The sequence below is a fragment of the Syngnathus floridae genome, chromosome 8, assembly GCF_059516105.1.
Source record: "Syngnathus floridae isolate MCC-2025c chromosome 8, RoL_Sflo_1.0, whole genome shotgun sequence".
Classification (NCBI taxonomy): domain Eukaryota; kingdom Metazoa; phylum Chordata; class Actinopteri; order Syngnathiformes; family Syngnathidae; genus Syngnathus; species Syngnathus floridae.
This window is the reverse complement of record NC_142420.1, coordinates 3,002,959-3,021,718: the sequence shown is the minus strand read 5'-3', so window position 1 is coordinate 3,021,718 and position 18,760 is coordinate 3,002,959. Positions and strand designations below refer to the sequence as shown.

Sequence of the window (18,760 nt, the reverse complement as noted above, 5' to 3'; positions counted from 1 at the left end):
AAACTGATGCACTGCAAACTATTGCAGGCATCCTATCGTATGGACGCGTAGTTGAGAGGAAGACTTGAGTTATGTCTTGATGGCGAGTGACCTCAGTGACTCCAGCAACTTCCTGACGCAACGCCACTGTAAGACTATAGACGAGGGAGGGGGGGGGGGGGGGGGGGGGGGAGCGCGTTTCACCCTTTTATCCGATGAACGCACATGATCCTATTTCTGCTTATAAGCCGTCTCTGTTCACCTTGCGTGCATGTTTATGTGTGCGTATTTCCGGAAGTATTGTCTCTGAGTGAGTGAGTGACGCTCCAAACTGAGTGCCGAATTGTCCCAGTTAAACTTATACCATACGAGAAGTTGTCAGGAGGGAAGCAGGGCGACCCCCTTAAAATGTGAACAGACGAAAATGGGACGTTTTTGTTTTTTGTTCTCGCTCTCTCTCGACTTCCCCAAATGAGGACTCCTCGTTTGGGGAAGTGAAGGCAACGCGTTACTTGGCTTGTGGTTCCCAGAGTCCCTTTAACCCATAATAAAAGGCATCATAAACTTTTGTTGGAGTGACACAACCAGGGTACCAGTGGTGCGTTCGCGGTCTGGTTGCGCGCAACTCCACCACCTTGTGCAGAAGCAGTCACACATGCGCACAACCGGCGTTAATAGTATGATAAAGGCATGGTGTTGCGTTCATTGTGAGCTCGCTCGTGTCTCCGTGTGTTTGTTTTTTTGCTGCTTCGTACACGCAGGCGAGTGGGGAGGGAGGTGTCACCGCCCCCCCCAGCACCATCACCACCCTCCTCCTCCTCCTCCTCCACGTTCACCCCCACCCTCCTGCTTTTTCGCAATATTGACGCAAGGCAAAATAGTGGAACAAAAGAAACAACTTCCTCGAAGCTTTGCTGAAGCTGCGCTTGCCCGCCACTCAGCAGAATGGCAGCGTGTTGTCAACTCAACTTGCCGGGGAGGAGGCGGTGAACGGCGGTCGTGGTGTGGAGGGTGTCACCCCAGCGGAGAGGCAAAGATGCGGAGCGAGCACTCCACTAAAGCATCCAGTAGCTGTAAGTACTTATCATGTTATTGTCGTTATTTCTAACTTTTTCAAGTGTCGATTTGAGGATAAAGTGGACGAGAACTCTGTGTGATGAATGAGAAGTTGCACCGTTTTTTGTTTGAAATAACAATTGAACATTTAGGCACGTTTAATTTAAAAAAAGAATAAATGTCTGTTGTGTTCGTACCACACATAACAGGTAGTGACAGTGTTCAAACAAGTTGGACTAGTATTTAAATTGCAGTTGTCGTGCTTTCTTTTCGTTTGTTATTGTCAGTCACCTCAGCGGCACTCGCCGGCTTACAAACGGTCGCCCTCGGGAGCTTCAATATCGACACGCAACAAAACGATCTTTTTAAAAAAAAAAGATATATTTCTCGTGCTTTGAAACTGTGCGTGGAACTTTGCGTTGCCGGTCGGTATTTGCGTCGTGTCGGTGTTTTTGCGAACAAAGGAAGGGGCTTGCGAGGAGAAGTCGGCTACGCGGAGCGTCGGTGGAGGGAGAGGAGCACTTAGAGCAGGGCTGTTTACAATAATAACATGACCGAGGTGACGTCATTTGACTGACAGACGCCATGACCAATGGGAGGGCTCGCCAGTCAACGGCAACACGCTATATTTGGAAAGGGGGTTACATCATCCAGGTACTGGCCTGGAGAAGAGAGGAAGGGACTTCCGCAGTGGCTCTCAATTTGTAGTCCGGGAAGAAGACAATGAATGGCTGAGTTTGTTGTTGGTTTAGGAAGCAAGAACTGCATTACAAATATAATGCATTGCACAAGTGTCATTTTTAAAACGTTTTTCAATGACTAAATATGCAAATAAGAGCTTGCCAGAATCTTATGAGCATTTGCAGCATCTGATGAATTTTTAGACAATAAATTATTAACAATGTATCAACAATACAATATTGCACAGAGGTGTAATGCTATTTTTCATCATGAGACAAATTGTAGTTATGGGTTATATTTTTACAGATGTTGACAAGAAACCTAAGGTCGACACAATTTGCTTTCATAGGCCGCACAAAATCAAATCTGGCACCCAAGCCATTTGCGTTGTAATATCTTGATATTTTTTTTCCACTCAAACCCCATATTTCCAATGAAAAGAAAACCAAATTAGACATCACCAGCCTCCTGTCAGATATTACTGAGCAGTGTACACTTCTTCGGCAAAAAAAAAAAACTATTTACTTCAAAGGTATCTTTAGGATATTGACATGTAAATTGTCACTTGTCGTGGAAGTTTAACCTACAAACTGATTTTTCCGATAAAACTATTAAAACATTTTACAGTCAGTATCTTATCCATATTTACACAAGTAGTGTACACTCTTTTAGCGATAGTAATCACAATTAAGCCCACAAGTAATATTACAATATAAGATATTGAGTTTACTTGCAAAAACCTTGAATTACTAGCAATGTTTTTTTAAATACTATATGTTTGAGTATTGGTTGTATTCCTTGCTCATTTTCAACCATTCATATCTGCAGATAATTTCACGCAGTCATTATAAGTGGCTACAGGAATCCTATTCGGTTTGCTTTGACGCAGAATGACGTCATGCTATTATCATAACTGCATACTGAACTGTACCTAATTAGAAGCCGGCCATTTAAATTGGGCAGTCAAACACGGACGGATACAAAAATGTAAATATACAATGATGTCAGCGTCTGTTTTAATAAGAAAAAGCTCCAATCATCAAGTAAAGTTGGTTTCACATGTGACGACGATGCCGCTCAGTGATTTCAAAAGGAACGTACGCTTTCACTTACAATAAAACCGGGTGTGTCAGTTTAGCTTGTGAATGGTTTCTGGGCTTGGAGCAACACTAAAACAGGATTTTTTTTTTTTTTTAGATGCTCCATGGGCTGAAAAACAAATATTGCATGTCATGACCTAAACACAGATGTCTAATTTAGGCTACAACGTAATGGACAAAGTGAGCTATTGAAAGATTATTTATAACTCGCGTCAAACCCGCAAGAGAACTGGAAGTGCATCCAGAGAGAGCAGACCTCCACCGAGGTCACTGATTCTGTTATTCCCGCAGAACTTGATGTTCGCATTTATCTCGTAAACTTTGACACGTACCTCCCCCTCCCCCTCCTCTTTGGCGCACATCCTCCTGATGAACGTCATGACAAGCAGCCTGATGCTTGCTGGTTAATCCTCAAAGACCCAGAGAAGCACACAAGGATGCAAACTTCCATTTTGGAGATTTTAAACTCCAATAAATCAGTGGAAGTGTTGAAAAGATGTCTGAGAGGAGTCACACCTCCTCCCAAACTTTCTGATGTATTTGTTCTTAATGCACAGTGCTAGTACAGGAGCTCCTCCGAAGTGGAACAATTTTTTTTTTCTGCAATGCAAAGTAACGTCCAAGTTCTAAATTCAAAACAAACTTTTGTCACACTTAAGTTAATTCATCAAACTGGTACCATAATAAAACCCGTGTAAGTACGGTACATGTTGTTTTAGTCACGGGTTACACTGCTGGGTCAAAAATAACCCAATTTTTCTTAACCCCCCCTCCCAAATTGGGTTGTTTTTAAATTGTGTCAAATTGAAATGAGGGTTCGCTTGAAAAATATGGAAAAAATATCCACAAATGGGTAAATCCGTGGATTTCGGGTCCACTGTGTCATCTATTTACAGATAAATATCAATAATAATTGTTATCCTTTGGTCCCCTCTCTGTAGAAGCCAATAAAACATCGTGTGTGGGAAAAATCTGTATTTGTATAGAAAAAAAAAATCGATTGTATTCTGTGAACGTGTCAATGAGAAGGACTTGTTGTGCTGTAGTATTTGAACACCAAGGCCCAGCATGTGACTTGTGTTTAGTAGCACCCTGACTTGATGCGAGGCTGTGTATTTGTCACGGGATGAAGTGAAAGCCTTATTTTGTTTTCCTGAAAATGTGCGGTTTTTATCTCCAGGGCCCCGGCAAGCGATAGGACCACCTCTCGGGGGCTCGTGCTAAGAAGAGGTCAAAGGCCCGTGTAGTGTTTTCAGGGTGACCTGCTAGCGACTATTAGCCATTGATGAATGTGATGTCCCACAAGTGTGCAGGCCGGACCTCTCCAAAGGGGGAGGTGTCATAGCACGCCCCGCTCTAACCTCCCAGACAACCCCACCTCCACGACACACAGACAGGCCTGCTGACAGGAGCACAAGGGGGCAGCTGCTACAGATGTCTCAGAGAGGGAGGGGGAAGGGGACCTCAATGAAGGGTCTCACTAAAGTCCTCAGCGGGGTTCTTTGTGTTCTCTAAAGACCAAGAAAGGCGAATAAGCTGCGCTAATGTGTTGCTCATTTGCGGTGAATATTTAGCTGGGTTTGTTACAAGTGCCGCCTGCCTTTGCACCAGTGCCCTCTAGGAGAACTTGCAGGAGAAACTGACAAAGGCTCACCCCCCCCAAAAAAAAAAGACTGTTTTGTGCTGAATTGAATTTCCCAGAGTTCAACTTTCACCATTGTAAAACATTTAGGAAATGCATTGCGTCGTGATGCAGAAGTGATACCATCTTAATAGTTTCGAATGTGCTCCAAGTGTAAAAAGAAGTTGACCACTGTTAAAAGTAAAAACTCCTCTCTAAGTGATCTGGGCCTTGTTTGGAAAGTTTCAGAAGATGTTGTTCTCAAGTAACTAAGCATATCATACCAGGACTGTAATATCTATTTGCACTGTAGAAAAAAAGTCGTATTTAACATATGACATGCCGTATTTGTCAGATAAGTTTATTTGAGAGAAAGACACAATCTTACTAAAATAGTCAGAATCTTCCTTGGGAAAAGTCATGTTACAAAAACTTGTAATGGTTTATGAATAATCGTATGAGGAAGAGGTAAAGATAAAAAAGAAGTAAAGCTAAAAAAAGAGTAGTTTGTCATATTTTCTCAGAAAGGAGTTGTATTTTCTTCGAGACTAAAATATTCTAGCTCTTACATAACAGCCAGATTTATTTTTAAGTCTTTTTAGAACGATACTCAGATACTATAACATGAAAAATAAAATATGAAATATAAAATGAAAAGAAATATTACAAAAATAAAGTCAGATTTTTGTCAAGAAGTTGTCATAAAATTCAGGGAAAGGCACATTTTGGAGAATTATTTTATATCAAGCGAAAAAAAACTCATCAGATCAATTTATTTATTTGTTTGACATAAAAAGTCGTCCAACCATTGACTTTCTATATCACTTAGTAACATTTTTCTAAAATATGGAAGGAAGAAAAAAACCTTACCTGAAAAATATGGTAAAATCATGTTTTTAAAAAATCACAAGCTTGAAAGAATATTTATTTCTCAAGAAATGGAAAGATCATGATTATTTTAAGTCATACTTGTTTTTCATTCCTGCCTAGTGACATCCATAGCAAACTTATGACCTTAAATATGATTATATCGAACTCCAAATTCCCCTTTGCATGGTGCCTTTGTGGCAGTTACTACGTACTGTACATTCTGAACACAATACACAACACTGGCTCCTTTCAGGCATAGTAGAAGACGAGAGCAGGGGTGATGCCGTTTTGTTTGGGCCTGCAAAATAGCAGCAATGGCTAAAGCGCGCTGTCTGAGTCGCATGGTTCATTTGTGTAGTGGCATGTGACTTGTGTTTTCGTGAGTCATAAGGATCTCCTGCCTAATGGAAGGCGGTGTGCGCTCATGTGATGCTCTTACAATACGGGATGGACTGTGTAGTAGTAGTGTTCGCTCTGCCCGGCTACTGTCAGGCTCCTGCGACCTCGAGGGTCTTTTAATCTTGTTAATTTCCAACATGGTGACACCAACGTGTACAGCAGGGCTTGTTAATGTCACTTATAGAGAGTGGTCACAGTGTAATCAGTAAGGGGGGGGGGCAGGCTTTTGATATTAAACTCTGCTGCAAGATTGATATGCAAGTGTGAATTTGAAAACTGCAGGCACGTGTGTGTACAGTGTGTGTGTGTGTGTGAGCATTATGTGGTTCTTCCGTATGGTGTTTTTGCTGGCTCATCGTTGCCTCTCCACATGCCTGTTTAACAACACAGAGCTCCTCCTTGCCGGCTTCCTGTGCAAACCAGTTTATCTGTAAACAAGTGACTTCCCCCCCCCCACCACCACCACCTCCTCGTCCCATTGTCCATATTACAACGGAATACACACACACATGCACACGCACAACCTCTCATTTTTAGCCTGCTTTTATAATTCCAATTGAAAACATTAGGTTTTGAGCAAGGAAAAAAAAATATTTTCATGATAACAAATATGAATTCAATGTATTATTGTAAGAACAAAAAGTTGTGAGACTTTATTTGCTTAAAGACACTACAGCTGAATTACATAATTAATTAATTTTAAGAAAAGTTGTCATAGTAAATTTGTCCAATTAGATAATGACGTTTTTTTTTTTAACCTTTGTAGACAGGCGCTTGTGCGTTTGACATAATAACTGACACATTGTCGTTATCATGTCTAGTTTGCCAGGTTGGAAGTTTGGCAGACCACGCTGTTCCTTGTTGGGCGTTCCAGCAGATCGAGGATGTTTTCTATTACACATCCCAGGCACACCTTACAATCTGGTTCTTAAATGTAGCATGGACCTTAGACCAGGTCTAAGTTGTGGTGTAGCACAATTTTGATGGATTTAAACGAAATGACTGTTGTAATATTTACTTTTGAGGAGCTGCTTCAATATCATCTGCATCATCCATAGGCAGGGTGACAGACTGAAACCCAGTGAGCTTTATTTTTCAATTTGCTCTAGCGTGTTTAGTGTGGACATGTCTGTCTTGCTTGTATTACTGACTCTGATGTGGGAGTCACAATCCAAGCTGCACATGGCCCCCGGCCCTATTTGACAGCAATAAAGTGCTGACATTGAAACGCAATTAAATTAAGAAAGTAAGCCAGACTTTAGATGCAGGACTTTGCCTTCTCACCATTTTTTTACTAGCATGCAATAAATCTTTGCATAAAAGAAATTTTAAAAAAATATCCATTAAAGTGTTTCTTCTACTTTTGGGCAAATACGTTGAATGTACGCCGATGTAGGAGAGACATGATGTCGTTTTTTTTTTTTCCAAGCTCATTAATTCTAACACCCTTTACACACACACCTTCTTGTTTTGCTGAAAGCAGCCTTCTATCTGTCTATCTATCTATCTATCTATCTATCTATCTATCTATCTATCTATCTATCTATCTATCTATCTATCTATCTATCTATCTATCTATCTATCTATCTATCTATCTATCTATCTATCTATCTATCTATCTATCTATCTATCTATCTATCTATCTATCTATCTATCTATCTATCTAGTTGAGTTCGATCCAAACATGATACCATTTTTTTCCCCCCAAGTGCGTGGGAAATTTCTAGTGTCTGTTTTTTTTTTATTTTTATGTTTTTATACATTTTAAGAAGATGGGAGAATATTGTCACATGTACTTAACAGCCAGAACCTGCCAGAAATTCCTGCAACTCTTTCAGTGTTGCTGTTGGCCTCTTGGCAGTCTCTCTGACCAATTTTCTTCTGGCCTTTTAATCGGTTTGGGAGTGACATCTAGTATGTGGTCATGTCACCATTGTGCTATATTGCCTCCATTTAGTGACTATATTCACGGTGTTATTTAATACATTGGACATTTTTGTACCCTTCTCCTGACTTTGAACAATGAGATCCCTTTGATTCTGCAGAAACTCCGCAGCCTGTGTCGGAACACGTGACTACAAAAAATGTCTGGAAAAGGATACTAGAACAGCCAAACCGTTTGGGAGGTTTTAGTTTGAGATACTCTAAAAAATGGAAGCTGAGCGCTGACTCCCTTTCAACATAAATTTGAATGTGAATTCTGAAGACTGGTAGTAAAAGGGTGTGCTCACTTGTGCAACTGCATTATCCCAATTGAGTTGCACAGATTATAGGTCACATTGATGCTGGAAGAAGATTTGAAAAGATGTACCTGTCTTTTTCTCTCATTTGAAATGGGGTGTGTAGACTTTTTATACCCAAATTGAACTTTTGAAGTTTTGAAATTGTGGTATTTTCATGCCATATTTTCACAATTAAAACACTGCTCCTTTTTTAATATAGATCAAAAGCAGTTTAATTTTGTGGGGCCCCACCTTAACTTTTGGTTACCGCTGAATCACAACTCTGTATGGAATACTTCTAAGAAAAAAAATCAGGCGCGTCTCATGGCGGAGTGAGCCGTATTCTCTTTCATCTCTACATTGATTTTTCTTTTGAAAAGGGGCTGTGTTAAATCAAAATACATACTAAAAAGAAAAAAAAAATGTGCCAACTAGTTTGAAACTGCCACCTCTCTCTTTTATTTAACTCTTTTAAAACCATGTTTCACAACGTCTGTGGAGCCGAGGCACATATTTAAGAATCTCATGGCGCACCACCAGAAAAAAATATCAACATTTAAAGTTACAACATGGGTTCATTGTTTGCCATCCAGTGAAAGAATATTTGATTGTTCTCCCTTTCACTAAATCTTATATGTCACTGGCATACAGTAGATGACCAAATTGTCAATAGTTGATTAAAAAAAAAGAGAAACTGGATCATCTCCTGCTACACACTAATGTACTATGCAGAATTACTGATTTAGACTACAATGAATCCCTTCATAGTCACAGTTGATGATTCAAGAATTTGCATAATCCCTGATATTTTATTTTCAGGGGGGGGCAAACTATCCTTCATTTGCTGAATAACACAACCGTCTGCTCTTTTTGTGTTCAGGACAAAGAAATATGCATGTTTTGGGCACTATGTTGTGGCATTTTAGTGGTAAAGTGAGTTGAGGCACTTTATTTAGACAGAAGTACACTGCACGTCTAACCATTTTCTGAACCGCATATCCCCCAGGAGGGTGGCGGGCGTGCTGAAGCCTTTCCCAGAAGCCTTTGAGCGATAGGCAGGGTACACCCTGAACTGGTCACCAGCCAATCGCTGTTTGGCACTGTACACTATGAAGACGGACTAATTTTCCTGCGGCTTTCGGAAGAGCTGAAACTGCCTATATCAACACGTCTGTATTATACTGCCCCCACGTGGCCAGGGCCTAAACACCAGAAGGAGGGGTACAATGTTCATTGAATTGAAGAAAACAAAAATTGCAACAAAGCATAATTCTTTGCATCATATTTATTTATGACCCCACTGTATTTTCTTTAAGTATACTATTATAGATATTTAGGTTTTGGGGTCTTTTTATTTATTTCAATGGGCAAATCTGATTTGGGAAACCACTGTACGTATTTGGGAAATAGCGCCGTCTTGTGGTGTAGAGAGCTTTACACTTTTTTTCCCATCGAAAGAGGCTCTGTGTTAAATATTAAACATTTATGGGAAAGAAAGCAAAAGTAGTGCCGCCTGGTGGAGCAATGCCTTTTATTTCTTTGATTATCTTATTTAGGGGAGTTGAATCATTACTCTGTACTAAATTAAAACGTCCATGCCTGTGGCCTTAACGCACCGTGTTGGTTCGTGCAGAAGTTGAAGCTCATAAAGGGTCAATCTGGCCCCCCAATCCCCCCCACCTCTCTCTCTCTCTCTCTCTCTCTCTCTCTCTCTCTCTCTCTCTCTCTCTCTCTCTCTTTTTTTTCCCTCCCCCCTCTCTCGCTCGCCTCAAGAGTACGTTGCCAAATGGGCCAATCAGCGACGAGCGCTGCTGCTCGCCGCCAGCCAATAGGAGGGCCAGCAGACTCTGTCGAATTTGAATGAGGAGTGTATCTTTCGGCGCCATTTTCGAGTGAGCAGCGATCGCTCGAGCAGCTGCTGTGTTTTACAGCAGGATGCTGCGGACGTAAGAGACGGAGAAGCAGCCGTCACCGCCGCTTCTTTCCCTTCTTGTACGGACAAAAAAATAGTTTCAGTGACGGGACAAGAGAAGAGGCGGCGTATCGATGGTGAGAAAGGTAATTGCAGCCGTGCGACATTTTCATTTTGAGTTTTGACGGAGAAGGGGGTGGTGGTGGTGTTAGAAGCAGGAGAGCGACTGCCGTGGAGAGACGTTAGTCTTTTTGGCCAGCTTCGTAGCTACTAGCAAGTTAGCTTAGCGTGTTAGCATCTATTGGGGGCGAAGGAGTGGCGGGGGTGGGGGCACGACAGAAACGCGCAAAACAGCCGCTCCATTTTCCACCGATTTTTTTTTGTTGCTCCGAATACGGGTGCGGTTGCATGTAGTCGACGGCGAGGTGTATCTGCTAAAGTTTTGAATTAAAAGTTGGATCTTTTTTTTTTTTTTTTTTTCCCGGTTTGAGCGGGAGGTGCACACAGCTGCCAGGCTCGCTCGCACGGAGCCGCGCAGTGTCAACAAATGCACCCGGAACCTCCTCTCACTTTTAGGAGGGAAAACGCACAACCGCAGATCGGACAGAAAACGCGGGTTTTATTTTCCTCTATTGACCCCACCGCTCAAGATTAACAAATAAATTGAGTCCATCAAATAACATTCCTGATATTGAAATAAAATCTGTTGTTATAAAATGGGTGGGCAAAGTATGGCCTGGGGGCCACACACGGCCCACTGAGAATATACTACCCATTAAAAATTCTGTAATTTGTTGAATTAAACTAGCTTTTTATTTTTACCTTTTAATTGTTTGAAATGTATTTTTTTATTGGTCATTGCTTATTTGGGTTGACTGCAAATAATTACATTGAAAATAAATCAATAATTTATTGATGAACTCCCAATCTGTGAAGCAAAAAAATCATAAACAAGACACAACGGACATCACTCAAAAAGCTTATTACACAGGACTGGACAAAAATTTGTACAATTTTAATAAAGTATGTCAAGAGCATAGGAAAAAAATATTACTAAACCAGTGATAAATAAACACCAGTTTTTCTGCATCACAAATAAGATTTTGTGGCATAAATTAGTAATTCTGCAGTAATCCTTTACAATAATTATGATTATATTTATTAAGTTATTTCCTGTTAAAATAGCAATTGTGTATCGTGGTACATGCAGTAAGGATGGGCTTGAGTCTGAGTCCATGTCCCAATAAATATATGGATTGGGTGAGTGTAAAAACTGCACCAAATCATCATGTGGTGTACTGTACGTACTGTGATGTACTGTATGTACTGTACCCTTGATGTGAAAGTGATATTTTGTTCTTGAAATAGACTATTTTATTTTATTTTTTTACCTCATCTACAAATGACCAGGCCCATCTCTCTGCTGAAAAAGAATAAAAATTGAATATGAGCATTAAACGCAAATGTTTGCACACCCCTGGATTAAGATGTGTTCAGATCTATATTATCCACTCTTTAACCTTTAACATACAGATGGATATTTTATTGCAGGATCCACTCTGCCTTAAATGCTTTGTTTATTCCCGCAAATAGGTTCTAACAATTTCATCGAATAGAGCCACTGGCTCTGACATCCCTGTGGTATTCAGATTTTTTTTCCCCCCTACTCTGATTCAAAGCAGTTGGCTGGAGAGTTATAAAAAAAAAAATTCTGTTTTGGATACTACAAACGTTTAATTTTAACTACACGCCTTGCATTGATCTCCCTAATAGGAGTCATTTTAGTTTTTATGAAATATTTGCACAAATGTTTCCTCTTGTTATACACATTATTAACATTTATGTGCTAGTAATTGTTTATTGTGGTTTTGATAATTAGAATAGCACAGCGGGCCGGATTAAACACTCTGTATATGGTCCATGGGCTTTAGTTTGCCACCCTTGCATCTGAAGGAAGATAAGTTAATATGTTAGAGTCATAGGCCTCCATGTCTTTTCATGGAATTATAAAGTTTTGAGTTGTTGGTGTTATTTCTTTTTTGCTAAAATATTTGCAGGATCGTATTTTGAATCAATTTGTGTGAATTTAAGAATCCCCCCCACCCCAAGGTGGTTTCAGTAGTTTGCTGCAAATGACTTCATGCGATTATGGAGGGACTTTCGTCTCCCCTAGCAGAGCATAAAAGCATGTGGGGGAGGAAATTGCTGTTGTGTAAAATCTATAATTTTGTGTGTTGGCGGGGGGTTCACAGGACTCACTCCGCCAAAAGGGGGGGGGGGGGGGTCATGGCAACTTTAAATGACGTTTTACCCGCGCACGTGCAGCCTTGTGTGTGCTGTCATGCTCCAGTGTAATGTTGGCATGATTTTAGAAATCTATGAAACCACTATGTACATCAAAACAATTGTCTGACCAATCATAGGGAATTTACTTTAATTATGATGTGGTTCATTTATTTAAATACCTCAAATCCCCCTCTTTTTTTTTCTTCTCTCAACTAAGCCAGCGTTGCGATTCAAATCTGTCCAAATCGCTCAATATGAACAATATTACTTTCATTTTTACACAAACAGTTGCTTTGTGTTGCTCCAATTTTACTTCTGATATGTCGAGTCCAATCTCGTGAAGCGTGTGCAGCAAGTTGTAATAGTATCATCGAGGCTCTTAGTAATAATCGTACATCATGGTGTAGTAATCCAGTAGCCTCGTGTATCACTTTCTGTTACATGTCACGAATAATATGGCTATAGCAAGGCAAGCTTTTCAAACTTATCCAGCTCAAACGTATCGTGTTGATTTTATGCAAACAGACACACTGATGATGAAGAGCACAGCAAAGTCAAAATTTGTCTTGCATGTTTTGAAATTGGCCACCCCCGATTGGAAATAATGTAAAGCAAACAAATCTGATCCGGGGTCAAACAGTCATCGTCGACGTTTATGAACTGCACCGACATTTTCTCTAAATTTCTTACTGACATACAAGTGCGAATACTGTAATGTGAACTAGTGGTAATCTGTTCCGAGGCCAAACTGTCACCATCATAAAGAATCAAAGTGGACAGCATTTTTCGCTTTCATCAATGTATTCTATTAAAAGTCTAGAATGATGTAAAACTACACGCCCTTTGACAACACATGATGTGCTGGGAACGGGAAGGTTGTTTTTTTTTTTGCCCCATAAAAAAAATGGTGTGTTGTGTACAATAGTATTTACTAACTACTAAGCAATGAGAATAATTTCCAACTATGATTTTTACACTTTACCACCATTGGTACACAAAAGAAAATAGCCAACCTTTTGAGGTTAATCCTTTTCGATGGTCACGTGGTGACCGATTAAACTCCCAAGTTTTGTTTGACTTTTGGGTGTGCGTTCATGTAAATAGATCATTACTAATGTTTTAGTTAGATAATTATTATAACCATGGTGTTAGTTTTCCCCGTTTGACTACCTGTTTGCTGCCATTCATTTTTACAAGTCTTCATAAAAGTGTGGTGGTGCCGTTTCAGACATTCTGTGACTCATCACTCTGCCTGACCCCTTTGGCAAAATGGACTCCCGCCCGCCTCCCCCCACCGCAACCCATCGTTTGGTGGTGTGTCTTCTTTCCTTTCTTCATGCTCACATGTGCTGTAATCCCACAAGCTCACCTCCCCATCCTTCGTGTACACCCCTGTAACTTTCCCCCCCCCCTTTCTGCACCGCTCAGCACAAAGTTTACGCCGTCTGTCTTCCATTAGAATTAGGTAGAGAACAAGCTGTCATGCCGTAATTGTGTAAATAAGGCAGGCTGTCATTTATGTGTTAAAATTGTAGAAATTATTAGACAGTAGTTAGCTTTTATCCATTATACACGGAAAGAGAAATAACATTAAGGCAAAAAGAAATTTAAAGTAAATTAACTGCTTTAGTATTTTGATTTGTGCCAGCATTATTTAATTTAGTCAGCTGTGGGGAACAAAACTGATTTTTTTTTTTTTTTTTTCCCCATCTGCAGCCCTTTTGCCAAAATATGAACATGTGTTGTGAACATGGTCAAAAGAATGAAATATGTCTGAAGCGACAATCTCTCTACGTTGGGATTGAGCTTTTTGTAATTGACACGCTTCTCATTATTTTTATTTATTAAGATCTTATTCATGATTTAGTTGGACGTTATCTGTGCTTCTATTGAAACAATAGTGTGTGTTGTTTTTTTGGGGCATCCGGTAAACGGTTGGTTAGTTACTTAATTTAGGTTTTTTCGAGAGCGGCGACAAGTGTCATTGGTGTGCTTCTGCTGATTTATTTATGAGGGAGGTACGTAAGCGGTGCCGGTGAATCCCTTCCATTGTAGGTCATTTGAGGTAACGCTCTCACAGTGTGTAGCCAGATGCGTTCTCACTGCACACTTTGCTTTTCTGCTACCAGCCTTCTCAAGCACCTCTGTAAAAAGTGCCTGGGAAATTAAGACGTGGTGTTAATGTTGTATTTGTAAAAAAAGAAAACACTAGACTGGGATCCGACAATATCTTGTTGGCGGCAATGTGGTTTTTTTTTATCGTCAAATTTCATGCCCCCTTGATTGGCTAAGTACCGTTCCCACTGGTCGCCGTTTGCTTGTCATCTTCACACGTTGTTTAACTGAAATATTTGAAAAGTAAACTCATTTGGACGATATGGGTGTACCACTTCCCTTGCTGTGGGATTGGAGTAAAACAATAAAGGGGAGGAACGCCGGCAAGAAAAATAATATTGAAAGAATCGGAAGAATAACATACTACAATATGCCATGGAAGTGATGTAACTACAGGGGAAAAAATAACGTTTTGCTAATTTACTATGATGACAAGATTTGACTAATCCAGTAGGACAGAAATCGGATTATTTTCTCCCTCTTGTCTGTGGTAAAGTCCAGTGGTACTTTGCCTTACGAGTAACCCAAGTCAGGACTGTCCAAGTACTAACTATTCCCAATTTGATATATATGTATATATGTTTATTTTTTTATTGTCTTGAAGGCAAAAGATGGCATGACACTTCACAACAAACAGTTGATTATTCTCGGGGGTGGAGAAAGCGTACCCATGTCTGCACAGTAGAATAGTGCGCGAATTCATAAATGTCTAGACTCCAGAGAAAATTTACTCTCTAAACTAAACCAGAAATGAACTATTATGCATAATAACACAATATGAAATATTTATTTGTAGTGTTATTCGTTTCCTTTTACAATCGAGTTTTGATTTTGGCTCTTGGGGTCTGCACAATAAATGTTTTTTGAAAATACATTACAGTCGGGTTATTTAGTATTTTTTTTTAACCAATTTCGCTCAGCTTCTAGGCAAGAAAATGCAGTTTGCTGCTATACACAGTGTCTAAGAAGAAACTGTTGGTTATATTTTTAAAAAAAATGTTTATTTGTTATATTATTTTTCGTTTAAAACAATCATTTTTGACCTCTCTATATAAAAACTGAAACTCTTTGGTTTTCAGTCATATCGCTTTATCTGTGTCAATGAGCCTACTGCCACGAAATAGTGTTGCACCTAACTTTTGTGTTGGTGCAACCAAGACAAAAAGTTGGGCGCACCAGTCAACCATTGCACAAAAGTCTAGAGCCCTTGTATATGCTAACACACAGTGCAAATGGGCGGACAAACAAAAGTAGCCTCGATGTTGAGATAGTTACAACCCAATGAACATTTCAACACTAACGGTGCAGCAACACATACAGACTAACAATATTCACAGGCATATTTATCCTCTGTAAATGAATATTTCTGTATTTTATTTTGAAATGCTTTGTCCTTGTCATACTGCCCCCTTGTGGTTAATATGCTTAATTCATCTTCCACAAATCTGAATGATCTGTTTGAACTAGTGAGGTCGAGTACAAATCGACACTGCATGGCCCCTGGAATACTCCGATGGTGCTGCTGTATTAGAACTATGTCATTCCTATATCAAATCCACAATGTACCTTTTTGATGCACAATCGTCACAATAATTAGGTGAGGATTGCTGTTGAACCAGTTTGATGTTTTTCCTCATGACTTCCTCAAGTCAAAGTCAAGGCTCCCCATCCAATGCAGTTTTGTTCTTGATCCTAATATACAGTATTCCCTCGATTTATTGTGGGGTTACGTTCCTAAAAAACATTCGTTTGTGGCCACCCTAAAGTGAGCCTGTGCTCCACCAACAGAGACTTTATATCTCTCGTAAATCCGTGTGCAGCAGCAAAGAGCTTCGTAATGCGAATCCTCTCCACCATGGTAACAAATAAACTACCCCACTAACAAGTAGCACTTTTACCAAGGAGACAAATGAGCATGCTAATTGCTAAAGTGAAGCGCTAAGTTGGGAAGGATACAAAATAAGTGCTTGGGTGGACAGTAGATTTTTTTTTTTTACTGAAGTTCGATTAGAACTACATTAGGCAGAGATCCAGCAGCTGTGAAAAAAAAATTGTCGTACAATTAGTATATACACAAAATGACGGCTACGTTAGCGATTTAGCGCTAACTGCGGAACATGCTGTCGTCAGCCACGTCGAAGAGCTTGATGTCAAAAATATGAATACCTGCAATGTTATTTGCTTTTATCTTACTGTTTCGCAACGCAGAGTATTGGGTCACAATAATAGGTCTGGAAATTACTTACTTTTTAATTATTTACATGTAACTTACCTTTGTAAAGGGGACTGTTTTTTTTATTACAGTTGTGTAGCCTATACTGTACGTATATAAAAGACGTTGACAGTCATAATGGCTCTTTGAGGGAAACTATGACTACAATGCCGCCCACCACAAAAAATTTGTTTGACACCCTTGGTTTGCAATATTGCTGACACATTTTTACTAGTAAGCCTTCTTTTCTCACCGTGATGTGATGAAAACAAAGTCAGCCCCACTTGCTCCGAGAGACGATGACAACGTCTAACGTCGGTGTCACAGAGAGTAACTTGACCCTTGAACTGCAGGGTCAGATGACTCTTTGAGGCCACTGAGTGGTGAGCAAACGCTGTAGTAAATGGCTTAAAAGGGCTCAGCCTCAAAGGCCGACATGTCTGGACATGCTTCCTGAAAAGGTTGCCAGGGACAAATTAGGGAGAGGTTCGAGTTCTCGAAGGGTGGGCTGGGAAGGCTCTTGGCATTTAAAAAGAAATTAACGAAGAAAGCAAACTTGCAACAATCAAAAATGCAATTATATAGTAGGGCCCGCCCGATTAATCGTTCTTCTGATTATAGCTCCTTTCAAAATAATCAACATGGGACCGAGTTTGGCCGATTATTGTCTCTCATAAAACATTACATGGACTAAGTTGTTGTACCCTTCGGTTAATGAAAGAAAAACCCGCAATGGTCACAGAAGTAACTTGAATGTGACAAAAATAATAATAAATACAAATTTAGGTCCATTGAGACCTCTGCTGGTAAAAACAATCTCATTCATTATCGGTTTCCCCCTGTCGCATCCCCCCCACCGCCAACACACAGACACACTTCAGCTTTACATAATTATGTCATGTGCATTGTGACACACAGAGAATAAATCCAACGCCTGTCACATGAGTCAGCCGGATGAAGTCGCATCCATCTGTAAAACCAATGCCCTGGTTCTTGGCAAGGATGCGCCTTCCTGTGAGAGGTCATGGCACCAAGTGATTGTTGGCAGATTAAATCGATCCTAAACTAAAGTCATTTGTTAATGAATCATTACAGGGAAGCTTTTATGATATACTGTATTTCAGCTATTTTTTTCCCACATACATATAGGCAAGGTATTTAGTGGCATTTTAGCATTCTGTACAAACTGTTCGTATTAAAACAAAGTGACATCAAGAAAAAAATATGAAATCTTGTTTGAAATATTCTTGCGGCTGCCATAAACGATTATTTTGCTAGTCGACTAATCAATAACAGTCGCAATACAAATTGCGGTATGTAGCTGCTCTTATATGACCATCGGTAGCTTACAGCTTGAATTCTTCAAGGTATGCCCAACTGCAAATCGCGTTCCGTCAGACGCACTTAAGTTGTGTGATGACTACAGCTAGCTTCCAGACACGACCGTCTCTGTCCGAAAAGAAATCAGGCATCAGCCTCAACGTGCTTCCATTTAAAAACGACTCACCGACAATACAAATTAATTATTAATGTCGTCATGATTACTCGACTCATCTTGGTAGCCCTAATAAGGTGGCAAAAAATTTGCAAATGCTAAAGTGGTTCAATACTCTGTCTCGTTTTAATTCGATGAATAACAATAGTTGAAACGCTGAACTTTTTGTTGCTACTAATGTCACCGATGTCACTTTTCCATTTTGTCTTTCAGGCTGCCCCATGCGATTAAGAAGACCCAAGCACGTCAACCCGTTATGTTGTGGCAGTGCCGTAGCAGCACGGAATGGTTTGTGGGTTACACTGAGATGCAGGCCATACCGTGCTGCCACAGTGAAGCCCGACCCGCTCGTCCGGATGGCGCTCCTCGTCGCTCTGCCGCCTCACTCGCAGCGTATCGCCGCAGGTCACTTGACTGTAGCAGCACGTAAATATTGGAGTGGACTCTCTCAGCCGAAACCTCCAGTATTGATCGTGCTGCTGAAGCAAAGATGACCACTCACTCACAAACGCATCCACCAAAGTAAATCCTTGTTTTTAAATGTATTAATGTTGCCATGAATAAACACACTGGATATAATATATGATCTGGCTTTGGTGTCCTCTTATTTCCTCAATCATTTCACCGATGACAAACTCAGCTCAACATTCACAACAAAAATATTGCCTGAACATCCCCACAGTTCCCTGTGCACGATTAATGATTTCATACATGCACAGATGGTGTCTTTAATCTCTCGACTATTTTGTGTCCATGTTTGCTGTATGTGGTGAATTTAATATTTACTGTTATTCCAGAAATATGTCCAGCAG

The 18,760-nt window shown here is 40.2% G+C and overlaps 1 long non-coding RNA gene across 1 annotated transcript; it reads left to right on the top strand.

Annotated features, from left to right (window-relative positions):
• Window positions 1-389: 389 nt before the first annotated feature.
• LOC148393978 (uncharacterized) lies at window positions 390-18,531 on the top strand. Its single transcript, XR_015860060.1, has 2 exons — window positions 390-1,052; window positions 18,162-18,531. It is a non-coding gene; the product is annotated as an uncharacterized LOC148393978 (long non-coding RNA).
• The last annotated feature ends 229 nt before the right edge of the window (window positions 18,532-18,760 follow it).